This window comes from Taudactylus pleione, unplaced genomic scaffold (genome assembly GCF_031769625.1).
Source record: "Taudactylus pleione unplaced genomic scaffold, aTauple2 ptg000172l, whole genome shotgun sequence".
In the NCBI taxonomy this organism is placed as follows: Eukaryota; Metazoa; Chordata; class Amphibia; order Anura; family Myobatrachidae; genus Taudactylus; species Taudactylus pleione.
The window spans coordinates 717,020-735,184 of NW_028284574.1; positions in this window are offsets into that span (position 1 = coordinate 717,020).

Sequence of the window (18,165 nt, forward strand, 5' to 3'; positions counted from 1 at the left end):
CATGGGAACGCCTACCATCTGGGGCCGGCCCCACTGACATCACTAGTGATGTCAGTGGGAGTGCGTTTGGCTCTGATAGAGCCAAAAGCACTCCAGGGCTTGCGGCAGCGAGACCCTACCGCAAGGGTCTCGTCGCAAACCCGATGGACACGATGGTCTTGACCATCACAACCATCATTTTGGCCGCTCGCTATAGCTGTGAGTGGTCACCCACAGCTATGTGAGTGGCCAGGAGACCTGCTTCCAAAAAGGAGGAGGGACGGCCCTGATTCAGAGCGAGCGCTCTGTCAGAGCGTCTGGCTCTGAATCAGGGCCTTTGTTTTTAACACTTGCAAAAAGTGTTGTTTACACTTTTTTATTTTTGGGGTGCCGGTCAGAGACACATCTATGCATTCACTAAACACTGTAATATACAATGATTTTAGTATACACATACACTTAAAAAAAATTAAATCAGTTATAAAAAAAGCAGGAAAGCAATTGCCTTGTATTCCAATTATATTTTTTTGGGGGGTGCAGCTGTCAGGGACCAATCTACATACCCAGTAAGTACAGTAATAAAAGCTGCTTTTAGGAAACACACATTCATGAAAAAATACAATTATATAATAAAAGCATTCACATTTTTTTAAAACTGGTAAAAATGCATTGTATCAACATATTTATTTTTATGGTGCAGCTGTCAGGGATGCGTCTACTCTACACACTAAGCACAGTAATATATGCTGCCTTTAGGAAACAAACAAATACAATTTTAATTGAATTATAATAAGATACTTGAAATATTATTTTATAACACCAACAACAATTACTTTTTTTTGCATTTATTATTTATTAATAATAGGAAAAGAGGTCTTTCTTTGGAGTGCAGCTCACTCAGTGTGACACAGCAAAGTGATTTTTGGACAAACAAGCTTGAAGTTGAAATCACACTGTATTTGCCATCATAGACAATTGACTAAAACAATATGTAAATAATATACTGCAGTGTTGATAAAAGTGCTAGATCGCTTTAACAAACATGTACTGTACTAAACAAACACAACAACCTGTTTGCTTTGCAGCACTAGAATGCAGGTGCTACTATGTCTGACAAACCTACAGTAGCCTGTTTGCATTGCACTGCAGTGCATATAGTTGAAGGTGTTGCTAGCTAGTGTGTTTGACAAACAAACATAAACTCTCATAGTGAGAAAGATGCCTAGAGCCAGTCACCCTTCTCATCTACTCCTCATCTACCTACTACTAACTCTGGGCCTGATTCAGCAGATTCCCAAGGCGTGCACAAAGGGGGGGTTACCAAGTACATAGAAACCCCCCTCTCTGCTGATCCATCCATGGTCCTGCAGACCATTTTTTTTAAAAGGAGGAGTGCTCAGGGACTTGTCACTGCCTCATGTAGGGGGAGCCGCAGTGGTAGCGTGCAGCTCCTCTGAGTATTTTCTCCCAGGTTTTGAGACAGAGCTGGCTGGGTGAGCCAGTGACTGTCTCCACTGACTCTGCAGCGGTGGTGTCTTGCATGCAGGAGGGGCTTGGTGCTAGGGTGCTGCCGGGGGCCAGATTCCTGTTTTCAGGTGAGGCTCAGAGCAGTGTGTTTGTGTGTCAGTGTGTGTGTTTGTGTGCCAGTGTATGTGTTAGGAGGATTAGCGTACTGAGAGCCTCGGCTTGGTGGATGGCTGCCTCCTTCAGTACTGCTGCACAATGGGAACAAGCAGATCCGAATTATTATTATAATTATTATTATTATTATTATTATCATTTATTTATATGGTGCCACAATTGTTCTGCAGTGCCTTATATACAGTAGTACATAGAACTAATAAGTGACCAAGAAACAAGTAACTTACAGTACATTACAGTGCAGGACAAGGACATGATTTATATACATTGCTGCAATAGCGATGAAACACTCACAATAAGCAGCAGGGAGTTGGCAGTCACGTGTTAGGTGCCCATATGGGGAGTAAAGAGTCGAAGAAAATGTTAAGAGAAGCACATGATGGAAGAGGTCCCTGCTCATGAGAGCTTACATTCTATATATTGCAGATGCTCAGCATGTGGCCCAGGGCTCAGTGGTGAAACCTGACTCCCAGTGTGGGACCTTTACTCCAGCCAGCCAGGATAATCATTGGTGGACAGACACTGCCTTGTATTCTCATTATTATCTCACACACAGATTATTATATCACACAGATGATTATATCAGAAGATACATATTACAGTGTTATCTTACAGTACAGACTCAGATAAGAAGTAAAGCTTACCAAGAGGCTCACATGCTCACTACACGGTTATTATGTTGTCACAGCTCATTTGCTCATACTGTAGTGCATTACCTAGCCACATGCTATAATGAATGTTCTGTAGGAAACAAACAAGTACACTCACATTTATGTCTAGAAAACTGTATGGAATGAATATTACAAAATTTAATACTTACTAGTGCTAAACTGTTGATGTCATGTAGCTTACAAGCATGCTCATTACACTTACACACCAGAAACAGCTATTTGTGACCATAGAAACACTTGAAGTACACAATAAAGTGTATGTTGCAGGCTTACTCTGGTTAGACTTCTTTGTCATTGGTAATCAATTATTTGGAAACCCCCCTTTCAAAAGCCTGCATTTGCCACTGTATTTGCGATTGTGCAGAATGGGTCCTGTTAAGATGCACGAAAGCCCTTGAATACCTTTGCCTTATAGACAGGCAGAAGCATTTAAGGTGTGGTCTGGGGGGGCGGGGTCGGCCAGAGTTTCTGGAAATGGGGTGTCCACCCAGTGAAGCTTACTCAGCTGGCCAGCTGCCAAGCACTGTCCACCATCATGACCATCGGCCACTGATGGTCGCGATGGTGATCCTAGCCTGCGACCTCCATTGCAGTGCTGGGATCACAAATGCAGCAGCGGGTGTCATGCACCTCCTTCTGCATTTGCATTATTGCAAGGAGTGCAATTGCAAAGCTGCCTGTGTGCAGCTTTGCAATAGCGATTCTTGCTGAATCAGGCCCTTTATCTGTCCTCCCAAGATCTGACATTTCTGGGAACATGCCATTTGCTTTGTTCTGAGATCCAAACTTGGCTGGAAGACCTGAACTGGGGCTCTGATAAACTTGGAAACTCCAAGTACAGGATCACCAGCCATTTGCTGGTTTATTGAATCTTCTCTAGTCCATCATTCCTGAACCTACTCATCTTCTGCTATTTAAATGTGTTTAACCCTTGGCTCTCAACAACCACATATTTATGTCTGGATATTGATCTCTAGTTTGGGATGAATACTTCTCTGCATCTTTTCCTAGGCTTTGTACAACTATCTCTTTGGATCTTGACCCCAGACTATCCTTTGTACTATTCTATTGTCTAAAAATTGCTAGAATCACTCTAATATTTAAAGGTACAGTACTTTTTTGGATATTTTTTATTTAAGAGAACTGTTGTACTTCAATAGACAAATATTTTGCTATCATAAAACATCTGGGTTATAAACACCATGCTATATCATTTGATGAAAACTAGGATTCTAAAACTTAACTCTGAATTGTATACTGTGACAGTGCGGTTATGTGTTTTATATTAGTCACTAGCCTCTGACTTCTATATTGGCTTATAGGCAATGGGCTTTGCATCATAAATGAGTTAACAGGCCATGGACTCTGCATTGTACTGTATATTAGTGACCAGGCTTTTGACTATTTATTATAGTATACAAAGGTCAAAATGCGTTGTATTGTATGATAGCCAATAGATAATGGGTTCTGTATTGCACACTGGCCAGGATTGTATTCTATTCACAAAGAAATTTGTTATGTTTTCAATGTACTGGTTTATTGTTTGGGATCACTGTCCTGGTATAACGTGTGGCATCACTGCTGTATCTATATAATAAAGTATGTGAAGGCACATTGTGAAATATGTAATAGTAATGGTAAATGTGGGGCACTTTATACCAACTTCTCCTTGAGTTAATCATAAGAGGTGAAATTCAAAGAAAAATGTTTCCTGTCAAATAATATGATTTTAGTTCTTATTTACTTGTATTCAATTGGATTGAATTATGTAAATATTAGGTTCAAATTAATACAGCAAAAAGGCTAATGGTGAGCTCCATTGGTCCCAAAATAGAAGATAAATTGTGGATTATAATTAGACATGTGCGGTTCGATTTCCATGTACAATGAATACACCTGAACTTATGGGTTCTTACATGAACCAAGCCCCAGTTCGGGTCTTCTCACCAAGCTTGGATCCCAACATGAGGTAAAATATATTCACATCATTGGATCAAGCTTGTATATATATATATATATATATATATATATATATATATATATATGAAGAATAAACAAACAGAGTGCAGATCAGCAAATTCAGATTAATCCCAGGTGTTTGAGAATCTTAGACGTGGGTCTGTACGCACTGCCTTATATATTGGGCCGGCATTCTTTGTTCTTTTCAATGATCCCCATATCCACAACTCCACAACACAGATAATAAATCACTATAAAAAAAATAAGAAGAAACATAATTCCATCAAACATATGTCATGAATGACATACCGGAAAAAGCGGTCAGACCACCGCAGGTATACAGCACACAGAATCTAGTCTCTGGGAACAAGCAGGTTGTCTCATCAGAGAACTCGTATTGCATAGTAACGCTAGGCTACGCCCCTATGCATTTCGTCACTTGGACTTCATCAGAGGGCTGGCCTAGCATATCCAGGACTCCCCATTTAAACACAATATAACCAATCACTTTGCTACACATCAATCAGCTTTGCTAATCAAACAGGTGCACGAAGCAACACTTACACTGAGTTTGAACATACACATGTATTACCATTCTTACTGCAAAACATCTTAAAAATAACAAGGCTAGTTTGCTGCTTATAAATGACTAATTAGCAGTTGGTGTTACCATTCCCAACGAATAGAAACATACACATTTATCAATAATATAGCTGCAATAAAATAAAACATATAACATGTAAAACAATTACTTAAATATAAAATGGCAATTAATATAAGCACAAGAATAAGAATAAAAATAAGATTGAGAATATATTTAACACACATGTACACAAATATTATACCAACAAATCACTTTGTAGAGCATATTTAAAATTCAGATATTAGATAAAAGAGTGTATATACTACAACATAATCATATAAATGAATGCCTATTTGAAAGGAACGACTCCAAAGGGATTTATTACAGTAATTCAAAAGCACTTTTCAGAACAAGAAAAGTGTAATCTCATTAAGACCTATAGAGTGCAGTGTGTTTAAAGTGACAATCCAATATGATTCTCGTTTGGATAAAAGATTGTCTGTCACCACCTCTTTGATCTATTTTAACACATTCTAAACCCAAAAATCCCAGGTTTTGTAATTTACTTGCTTGTCAAGCTTTAAAATGGCATGGGACACTATGATATTCAATTAGATTTTTTATATTCCTAGTATGTTCTAAGAATCTGATCTTCAGGGGATACTTGGTCTTCCCCACATACTTTTTTCCACAGCCGCATATTAACATGTAAATCACATAAGTTGTATTGCAATTAATTACACCCTTAATTTTATATTCTTTTGAGCTGCCGTTGCCAACAAAGCTCTTATGACCTTCCAACCCATACTGGCATACTTTACATGAATTACACATATAAAATCCTTGCGCTTTATTTAAAAATGATGAAGGTTCTATAGGATCCTTTAAAACGGGTAGTAAACTGGGGCACATTAAGTTCTTCAGGGTTTTGGCTCTTCTAAAAACAAGTTCAGCTCTGTCAGGGAAAAATGTAGATAAAACCAGGTCCATTTTGATTAAATGCCAATGTCTGTTTAAAATCTTTCTAACTTCTTCACTTTGACTGGAAAATTTAGTCACAAAGGGGCATTTAAATGTTTTCTCCTTCTCACTATTCTCTCCCTTAGTCTTATATTGCAATAATGTAGATCTTTCGAGATTTTTTGCCTTCGGTACAGCGGCATCGATTAAATCAGATGGATAACCTTCTTCAACAAATCTTCTTACATAGACTTTTCAATATCTCAATAGTTGAGCAATTACGTCTCAATCTCATTTGCTGAGAAAAAGTAAGATTTCTCTTCCATTGATTTAAATGACAGCTTTAAAAATCTACATTGGCCCTCATTCAGAGCCGTACGCTCTGAGCAGAGCGCACGCTCTGAATGAGGGCCGGGCTCCATTTTCATGGAGCGTCCTCCTGGACGCTCGTATAGCTGTGGGTCACCACCCACAGGCTATACGAGCGAGCTTTGTGATGGCCGCGATGGTCGAGACCATCGCGACCATCGAATTTGCGAGCCGGAGCCTGCGGTTGAGGTTTTCAACCGCAAGCTCCGGAGTGATTTTGGCTCTATCAGAGCCAAAATCACTCCCACTGACATCACTAGTGATGTCAGTGGGCCGGCTTCTGACGGGAGGCGTTCCCGTGGGAATGCCCCCATCAGGGAGGCACGCCCCCGGCACGCCCACCAAAGGGGGCGTGCTGTCAATCAACATTGACAGCACGCCCCCTTTGATCGGACACAACGAGCGAAGGACTTTCCTTCGCTCGTCGCGTCTGGCGCATGCGCACGACGGAGCTCCCTCCGTCGTGTGCATGCTCAGTGCATAACATCGACCCACTTGCGAGCGGACAGCCGCTCACGAGTGGGTCTGAATCAGGCCCATAGTTATTACTATCAACACTTTTAAAATAAGTTGTGGTGTTGATTGTTCTGATATCATTATAACAGTTCTTAACACACAATGATAGATCTAAATACGCAATTTTTTCTCGCTGAAAATCAGAAGTAAAACCCAAATAAAACTCGTTCACATTTAGATACTGTACAAAATCGACATATTCCAGTTGTGATCCACACCAGATGACTAACAAATTGTCTGTATAACATTTCAATAGGATTCATTTGTCTGAAAATGGGTTATTAATTTTTCTCCCACTCACCAAGGAACAAATTTGCCACACTAGGAGCGCAAATCGTCCCCATTGCAACTCCGCATGTCTGTTCATAAAACTCACCTAGAAAGGTGAAATAATTATGTTGCAGTACAAAATGGATTGCCTTAATCATAAATTCAGTTTTAAGGGGAGACATGTCAGGATCATTTTCTAACACTGATTTGACACATTCCAAACCCTTTTCATGGAGGATTGAAGTATATAATGATTGAGTGAGGGGCGTGGCCTAGCGTACTATGTGATACGAGTTCTCTGATGAGACAACCTGCTTGTTCCCGGAGACTAGATTCTGTGTGCTGTATACCTGCGGTGGTCTGACCACTTTTTCCGGTACATCATGCATGACATGTGTTTGATGGAAATATGTTTCTTCTAATAAATGTTTGAGATAATGCACTATTGGCGCTCCTTCTATTTTATTTATAGCAATCTATTACCTGTGTTGTGAATACTGGGATCATTGAATATAAAGAAGAACACCGGCCCAATATATAAGGCAGTGCATACAGACCCACGTCTAAGATTCTCAATCACTTGGGACTAATCTGAATTTGCAGCTCTGCACTCCGTTTGTTTGTTCTTCATTGTATCCATTTTTTTTGTTAGCTGCATATTAATATGTCCAGGTTTGCTGGTCTAAGATCTAAAAGATCAGAGGATTGTAAAATAGTGTTTTGTGATGATGTAGTAATTGAAGCACCTGTTTTGAATAGTGAATGTTCAGTAGATTACCTGTTTGGTATCTGGAGGGATATAGTGGGTTTGTAGCGTTAGAAGAAAAATGATTGCAATCTGCTAGTGTGGATGATTTTAAACAGTTCTCAGAGTATATTGAAACCAAAATTAGTAAAGTGGAAAAATAAATTGTGGAGAATAAGGGATAAAGAAGATTATGAAAAAGGTCAAGTGCGGAATTGGCATATCAGTCAGACTGAGTTCAATAAGAATGTTAGGGCCAACTATGATTCCAGATGGTATCAACAGAAGAAATATAGAGAATATGCACCACAGGATAATTCAGGATGGGAAACGCCAAATCACAGGTGGAATCATGGTATTAGAAATGATCCTTCCCCATTTCATTGGCAGACAGTCTCTAAACAGAAAGCATGGAGAAACCCCCATTTTGAAAGATGCGATTTCCCTCTAACACATTCTAATAGATATCAACTTCTTATGAATTTGCAACATGAGGAAAGTTCACCAAACTATTTTTTAGACAAAGGCCAAAAAAATGTGTGTGAAACAAAATGAATATTCCAGTTATAGAGGTAGTAAGAAAAGGATTCAGAGACGAAGAGGAAATAGAGGGGGACAAAACTCCTCAAAAAAGAAGATTAGTATACCAAATGAACCAGAGGAACAAAATAAAATAGGAATCTTTGATCTATCTAAGTTTCCCTTGTCGGCTACTACCAGTAGTTTATTGCAAAAAAGACTTAGCTTTGCCCCGACGACATGTATTAAGAAATTTCAAACGTATATGGATTTAAATTTATACATACGCAAGATAACATTAAATAGACATTTTATACATAATGACAATAAATCCATGGCCCCGTTAAAAATTTGGGATATAAATTCCAGAGGGACTTCTTGCCTTAAGAAACAAAGTACTTTTTACCCCATCGAATCACATGGTTCCTGTCTAGATCTTTTTTCTAAATTAGTTAAAAAGGATTTAGATAAAATTAACAATACCTCTAGGATTAGAGAAAATAATCTCACAAAAGGGGAAATTCATTCATTATAAATGCTAATTGCCAATAAAGAATTGGTTATTAAGCAGGTGGATAAGGGGGGAGTACTGGTATCATGGACAGAGACAAATATGTACAGGAAATTAATAGATTATTATCAGACAATAAATCCTATACTAAGTTATCTTGTGATCCAACTAAAGGATACTTAATAGATCTTAAAAAGTTATTTGACAAGGGGTTATTTGACAAGGTACTGTACTAACACTTGAGGAATATAAATATATTTACAATGAAACCCCAAAAATCGCTACAATATACCATCTACCTAAGATCCATAAGGATCAAATGTCCCCTCCAGGTCATCCAACAATCTCTGGAGTGGATTCCTTAACCTTAAGATTATCATGTCACGCTGGAAGGCGGGTTTTTGAAATCCGAGGTCTGAGGCTGTGGGAGGAGGCGAAGGCGAGGGGCCTGGACGTATGATCTCCACATCCACAAGTCTTGGTCGTTGGCTAGACCTAGTCAATGGTGCGGAGTCTAACTCACAAGGAGATGTTCGCCAGTGACCCCTCCAAGCGGGATATGGGCTTGTGCGGCTCCCTGTAAGCAGGTCGCGGTCCTTTTACTTGGTGACCAAGGCCTGCAGGGAAAAGAGAATCAAAACACCCGTGGCCCAAGGGTAATGCCTGGAATAGGCACGTGGGGAGTGGGATAGAACACCTGGCTGGAGAAAGGCACTTGAGGTGCTGGCTAGAGAGGTGTGGAGATTTATTGGTAGGTTGAGGTAGCAGCTGGATATCCCACAAAGTATATACCGGATTGCCGGCCGGAGATCATGCACTAGGGTTCAATGAGATGAAGGGTTAACCTGCACACAGGCTGTCATGGTGAAAGCACTGTGATGAGATGAAGGGTTAACTTGCAAACAGGCTGTGATGGTAAAAGCTCTACGATGAGATGAAGGGTTAACTTGCACACAGACTGTGATGGTAAAAGCACTGAGGTGAGATGAAGAGTTAACTTGCAAACAGGCTGTGATGGTAAAAGCACTGCGGTGAGATGAAGGGTTAACTTGCACACAGGCTGTGATGGTAAAGCACTGTGGTGAGATGGAGGGTTAACTTGCACACAGGCTGTTGATTAGTAAAGGCACTGTGGAGAGATGGAGGTTGAACTTGCACACAGGCTGTTGCTTAGTAAAGGCACTGTGGAGAGATGGAGGTTAAACTTGCACACAGGCTGTTGATTAGTAAAGGCACTGTGGAGAGAAGGAGGTTAGCTGCCACACAGGCTGTTGATAGTAAAGGCACTGTGGAGAGATGGAGATTAAACTTGCACACAGGCTGTTGATAGTAAAGGCACTGTGGTGAGATAGCTTAGAAGCTCCGGAAGAAACACACTGGAAGCACGGGAACCTGGAACGAGACTCCTCTAGTTACACTAGCGGCGACAATGATTGTTCAGGCAACTACCTGGAGCACAGGAGCCGGATATATACCCCTGGAAGCCTGCTGATAGGCCCACAGCATCAGCTGACCAGCCGGGCCACTCAGGGAAGGAAGTACTGACATAGGGAAAGTGTCATGGCGGCGCCCATAATGGAAACTGCAATCCCCACTCACCGGGTCGCCTGACACGACAGCTACAGGGTGAATGCTCAGCTCCTTCCACGTCGCCACGCCAGCCGCCCGACTGCCCTGGAAGTCAGAGGAAGCCGGCGGGACGGTAAGGGACGGCAGATCCCCGGCTGAACTCTGACATATCAGAGTACATTAATGTATTTTTGAAAAAATATGTTCCTCTCTTAGATTCTTATATCAAACATTCCACGCATGTACTGCAGATAGTAAATAACTTTAAATGAAGAGATTATAACAAATGGGGCACAATTGACGTTCAATCATTATATACTTCAATGCCCCATGAAAAGGGTATGGAATGTGTGAAATCAGTGTTAGAAAATGATCCTGACATATCTCCCCTTAAAATTGAATTTATAATTAATGCAATCCGTTTTGTAATTTCTCCTTATTTATGAACAGACATGTGGAGTTGCAATGGGGACGATTTGCGCTCCTAGTGTGGCAAATTTGTTCCTTGGTGAGTGGGAGAAAAATTATATTTATTCTAATAACCCATTTTCAGACAAATTAATCCTATTTAAATGTTATATAGATGATTACTACGTTACTTCTGATTTTCAACCAGAAAAAATAGCATATTTAGATCTATCATTGTGTGTTAAGAACTGTTATCATGATAACGGAACAATCAACACCTCAACCCATTTTAAAAGTGTTGATAGTATAACTATCTAGATTTTAAAAGCTGTCATTTAAATCAATGGAAGATAAATCTTTCTTTTTCTCAGCTATTGAGATTGAGACGTAATTGTTCAACTATTGAAATGTTTGAAGATCAATCTAAAGTCTATGTAACAAGATTTGTTGAAAAAGGTTATCCATCTGATTTAATCGATGCCGCTGTACTGAGGGCAAAAATCTCGAAAGATCTACATTCACACATCTACATGTGTATGTTTATTTTTGTTGGGAATGGTAACACCAACTGCTAATTAATCATTTATAAGCAGCAAACTAGCCTTGTTATTTTTAAGATGTTTTGCAGTAGGAACGGTAATACATGTGTACGTTCAAACTCAGTGTAAGTGTTGCTTCGTGCACCTGTTTGATTAGCAAAGCTGATAGTGTAACCAATCACTTTGCTACACATCTGTGTTTAAATGGGGAATATTGGATACGCTAGGCCAGCCCTCTGACGAAGTCCAAGTGACGAAATGCATAGGGGCGTGGCCTAGCGTTACTATGTGATACGAGTTCTCTGATGAGACAACCTGGTTGTTCCCAGAGACTAGATTCTGTGTGCTGTATACCTGCGGTGGTCTGACCACTTTTTCTGGTATGTCATTCGTGACGTATGTTTGATGGAAATATGTTTCTTCTAATAAATGTTTGAGTTAATGCATTATCGGTGCTACTCCTATGTTATTTATAGCGATATATATATATATATATATATATGGCAGCACAGATGGTGTAATGGTTAGCATTACTGCCTCACAGCCCTAACTGTGTGGAGTTTGTATATTCTCCCTGTGCTTGCATGGGTTTCCTTCGGGTGCTCCGGTTTCCTCCCACACTCCAAAAATATACTGGTAGGTTAATTGGCTCCTAACAAAAAAATTACCCCTAGTGTGTGTGCATGTGGTAGGGAATATAGATTGTAAGCTCCACTGGGGCAGGGATGGATGTGAATATCCGAATATTCTCTGGAAAACCGCTGTGGAATATGTGTGCGCTATATAAATAACTGGTAATAAATAAATAATAAATAAATATATATATTTATAATATATAATAAAAAAGTGAAGATTATTTATATATATATATATATATATATATATATATATATATGTGTGTGTGTGTGTGTGTGTGTGTGTGTGTGGTGACCCCGCTATATCTGGAACTGCTATATCAATTCAGATAAGCTTTAAAAATCACCTTTAAATTGTAATTATGTATTTTTTATGTTATGTGTTTGTAATTAAAATTTTTAAATATATTACACTATGCAAGCACTTTTTTTCTCCCCATGTATCATCCTACCTGGAGTGAAGTGATTGTCCTACACTATAAAGAAACGCAAGGTTGTTGACCGAGGACATATCATTATATGCCTAATTATTAGACACACACGGTATGCTTTGTAATTTTATATAAGTGTGCATCTGATTCTATAACATACTATACTATAAGGCGCTCGCTCTCTCCTTTTGTATTTTCATATTTATATATATATATATAATTATATATACATGTATATATCAATAAAAAAGTGAAGAAAAGCATACAGGTGATCCTTAAAAACACTTGTGAATTTTTTGTGAATAATTGAGAGTACAAAATATAAAAATACAGATGAAAACACTCCCCGTTTACACTGCACTATTACCCGGGTCCATCCTGGGTCCAACCCTGGTAGCTAGCTAGATTGGATTCCTGGGTCACTTGACCCGGGTTCTTTTTCAGGGACCCTTTTACACTGAGCTGCAACCCTGATAAACCTGGCAATAACCCGGGTTTTAGCTCTTGTGTTAAAGGTGTAATAGTGTGTACTGCTTAGAACCATATGTAACATAATAAACAGTGAAAATTAGGGAACAGTCTAGTCCAACACAAGAATCATTCAAAGCAGGTTTCTTCAGGCAAAAAACACAGTTTTTTAATTCAAGTAACATAAATCATAGGGCAAGTAACACATGTACAAGAAATAAAAAACAATAAGGCTTATGTGTCCATTTCACCCTCTTATCTGGACATCAACTAGGGAATGTGTATAATGGGACAGAATGGGTTTTTATAGCAAAATCAGTTCAGGATAAGGTTCACATGAGGCTTCAGCAGATGACATCATTTTCTGTTCACAATACTAATAGGCTCAAACCTAAATACAGTACTTAAAGATAAAATCTAAACACTGGAAAACAAGTATACAATTTTAAAAGTCATAGAAAAAGAACAGACCTAAGGTGAAAATGGAGTACAACAGGGTATAATGGAGAATTCTGGTGGTGGAATGCAAGTGGAGTGCACCCATCGGGGATTGTGGGAGACTTGTGTCACTTCCACCCCCAGGTTCTTTTCCACAGCTTGAAAAAAATCAAGCATCTTCTTAATGTGTTCTGCTGTTTAGGGTAGGATACATAGAAACCATTCTTAGAGAGCAATAACGCAGCTAAGGGGTATATATAAGAGTGTTTAGTTCTAGAATAAAGTTGCGCTCGGCAACTTCCTGCCATTGGAACACATGTTGGCCATTTTAGGGGTCTTTGAGATCTGGTGACCAGTGGGACCCTGAAGTAAATGTGTAGGAAAAATAAGATACCTGAGATGGTGCTAAAACACCATGACACCATAATTAGATTTTAGCATACAGTGTAATATTGATAAATCAAATTGAATTCAGGCAGAAAAAATATAGAACATTTGAAATAACAATTTGTGGATTATTAAATATTGTATATTACCATACCAGGGGTGTTTCTAGGGGTCTGAGTGCCCCTGGCAAAATAAAGGACTGGTGCCCCTCCCCCCACCTTATATATGATACAAGTCACCGGCATGACTTGTCACTCTCCAATGCTTCAGTGATTGCTTATACCACTTCCACCTGCCATGTGGGAATGGCACCATCTGTTGCTAGGAGATGCGGACACCGGGTCATGCCATGTGTTACTGGGAACATGGGATGACCTTCCATTGCTCTGATTAATGTTTGATCTATTTTTATGCTTGACAGTGTCCTCATGGCCTTGGCTATAGCACTTCTGTACTTGCCATTCCTGCTGAGATTTCCTGTTTCAGCATTACGTTGAATCAAGCTGCACCATGGTCACTCTAGGCCACATCAGTTCCACCGGCTGTACTAGCTGCATCACGGTGATCCAACTGGCAACACGGTCCCTCCAGGCTGCATCAGTTCCTCTAGTTATACTAGCAGCATCACAGAGAGTCTTGCCACACCATGGTCACTCTAGGATGCATTAGTTCCTCCGGCTGTATTAACTGCATCATGGTGAATCAAGCTGCACCACGGTCCACCCAGGCTGCATCAGTTCCTCTGGCTGTACTAGCCACATCACAGCGAACCAAGCCACATCATGGTCACTCCGGGCCACATTCGTACCTCCAGCTACACTAGCTGCATCACGGCGAACTGAGCCACACCATAGTCGTTTCAGCCATATCAATTTTTCCAGCATTATACTGTATGCTGCATCAACATAAATGGCTGAACCAGCCATGTCAATTCCTCCAGCAATATTCGCTGCATCAACATCAACAGCTGAACCAGCCATATCAATTCCTCCAGTGATATTCGCTGAATCAACATCAACAGCTGAACCAGCCATATCAATTCCTCCAGCGATATTTACTGCATCAACATCAATGGCTGATCCAGCCATATCTATTCATCCAGTAATATTCGCTGCATCAACATCACTGTGTTATGCCCTGGGTGTGACTTTTGTGGGTAATGTCCAGCAACAGCCTTTGAGGGCTGGTATTTCTTGGCTAGATGTGGCTGAGAAGCAGCTCTGAGAGCTGTAATGCCTTGGCTGGATGGGTCTATGGGCCATAAGATGAGAAGCAGACTTTGGCCATGCAGCAGCCTTGAGTGCTGGAAAGCCTTGGCTAGCAGTCAGGTAAGCTGCGAGATGAGATGCAGCCTTTGGGCCGTGTAGCAGCCTTGAGGGTTGGAATAACTTGGCTAGCTGAGACCGGTGGGCCATGAGATGAGATGCAGCCTTTGGGCTGTGTAGCAGCCTTAAGACCTGGAATAACTTGGCTAGCAGAGACCAGTGGGCCGTGAGATGAGATGTGGCCTTTGGGCCGTGTACCAGCCTTGAGGGCTGGACGGCCTTGGCTAGCTGAGCCCGGTGGGCCATGAGATGAGATGCGGCTTTTGGGTCATGTAGCAGCCTTGATGGCTGGAAAACTTGGCTAGATGTGATAGACAAGATTAGTGCTACTGGGAAGACACTGACGTTGGTACGCAGGTGCGTACTTTGGATGCTGTAGTGCGGTCTGTTCCGTTGGGTTGATACAAGCAGCTGGCACTGTAGAGTGGCCTTTGCTGCTGGGTTGACACTAGTAGCTGATGCTGCAGAGCAGCCTGTGCCACCTGGTTGACATGAGCAGCTGACACTGTAGTGCAGGCTATGCCGCCGGGGTGGCACAAACAGCAGATGACTGATACGCGGACCGTGCCGCCTAGATGACACAAGCGGCAGGTAGATGATATGCAAACCATGACGCCTGGATGGTTCAAATGGCAGAATAACAATATACAAATAGACAGGAGAACTGGAGCTAACTGGATAACAGAAGACAATGCCAGAACTGTAAACACGAAAACTCTAATACCGGCATCGGAGCAGTGTTAACACCAGCAGGATATAGATGCAGGAGCCAATCTGGGCTGATGCCAGTATGATGGACAGGAGGTAGGTGGAGACTCAGTGAACACTTGCCCAGCGTTAACCTCACACAGCATTCGCAGTGCAGCAGCTTGTGACACACTGGCTATGACTGGTGTCATATTAAACCCTGGTCTTCCTAGGAGACCTGTGTAAACCTCTATTATGCCAAGTTTAAGTCCAGTCGGCTGCCTAAATACCATTGAAAATATTCATTTCTAAGAGAACTGCGGGTGGCTATTATTGGCAGAAGACCTCATCATTTGGGTTTTGGGGGTTTGCACAGTGATTCCTAGGAATTTGTAACATTATAGCCGGCCAAAACATTTGTGACACAAATGGAGCCTTTGCAGGATCCAGCACAGGATCTGGCAGAACAGATTCAAGTACTTACTCAAAAAGTGCTGGAGCTTTCCCTCCAGGTGGAAGATGTTCATTTCACTTTAGTTCAGATGAGTCTCAAGGAGCCTAAAATTAACCTTCCTGATTGGTTTTCAGGTGATCACAAGGAGTCAATTTCCAGAGAGTTGCAAACTGTATTTTAGATTACGCTCAGGTTACCTTCCACCCATAGTGCCTTGCTGTCTGTTGAGGCATTTTTAACAGCATTTTAACCCTTTAGTGGGCGTGCCGGGGGCGTGGCTGCCCAGATGGAGGCATTCCCATGGGAACGCCTTCCATCTGGAGCCGGCCCCACTGAAATCACTAGTGATGTCAGTGGGAGTGATTTTGGCTCTGATAGAGCCAAAAGCACTCCAGGGCTTGCGGCAGCAAGACCCTACCGCAGGGTCTCGTCGCAAGCCCGATGGTCGCGATGGTCTTGACCATCTTGCGTCACTGGGCAACATCCCAGAGATAATTCCTTCTAACCCAACACCAGGGGGTCTGTTACTAAATCTTCAGGTTCCCAGCTGTGCTCTATTTGGAACAAAGTTCACTCGTGTCTCCTTAAGACTTCTATGTGCTCCAAGACCCTTGCAGACAGACATCGCAAGCTGTGTAAGTTTAGGATTGGTGATTGGGTTTGGCTAGCTACAAAGAACATCAAGCTGCAACAACCCACACAGAAACTGGGTCCCAGGTTCAAAGGCCCTTTCCAGATTACTACTCAGGTTAATCCTGCCACTTTCCGATTTAAGCTGCCTAAGTCTCTGCGTATTAACAACACTTTTCATTGCTCTTTATTGAAACTGTTTTTCTTTTCCTTTAAATTCAAGCCCAGGTGTCCAGTTTGACCTTCTCCAGTTGTGGTTCGGGGGCAACAGAAATTCAGATTCTAGATTCCTGCTTCTCTCGAGGATATTTACAATTTCTGATCCATTGCAAATGATATGACCCAAAGGAAAGGTCTTGGGTTCCGAAGAAGTATTTACATGCTCCTAGACTGAAGAAGATGTTTTTTGAGGATTTTCCCTACAAACCCCTCATCAAGGGAGAGTTACTGTTACAAGTCGCCAGCACAAATGATCACTCCTAACACTTCCACTTGCCATGCAGGAACAGCATCTTCTTTTGCCAGGTGATTCACATGCCAGGTCAGGCCACGTGTTACTGGGAACACGGGATGACCTTCCATTACTCTGATTGGTACTTGATCTTTTTATGCTTGACAGCATCCTCACAGTCTTGCCAGCTACAGCATCTCTGTATGTGCCTTTCTGGTTCCTGCTGCGAGCTCCCATCTTAGCATCATGGTGAATCTAGCTGCACCATGGTCCCTCCAGGCTGCATCAGTTCCTCCAGCTGTACTAGCCACATCATGGTGAATCAAGCCACACCACAGTCCTTCCAGGCCACATCAGTTCCTCCGACTGCACTAGCCACATCACGGGGAATCAAGCCACACCACGGTTCCTCCAGGCTGCATCAGTTCCTCTGGCATTGCTAGCCTCATCATGGTCACTCCAGGCCACATTTGTACCTCCGGCTGCACTAGTAACATCACGGCAAACTAATGGTGCATACACACAGTCAGATAAAAGGACAATATAAATGATAACAATATCGTTTATTGTTTGATCATTTATATCATCCTTTTTTTAACCCCTCCAATGACTAAACGATGGTTGATGGGTGGGTGCAGATGGTCAATATCAATATAAACCATAGCCCATGCATGCAGGCCAACGTGGTCAATTCGTTTAGCAATATTCGCTGCATTAACATCAAAGACTGAACCAGTCATATCAATTCCTCCAGTGATATTCGCTGCATCAACATCAATGGCTGAACCAGTCATATCAATTCCTCCAGCGATATTCACTGCATCAACATCAACGGCTGAACCAGCCATATCAATTTCTCCAGCGGTATTCACTGCATCAACATCAATGGCTGAAGCACCATTTCAATTCTCCCAGCTATATTCGCTGCATCAACATCACTGGTTCTGACTGGTGTCACATTAAACCATGGTCTTCCTAGGAAACCTGTGTACAGCTATATTACTCTGAGCTTAAGTCCAT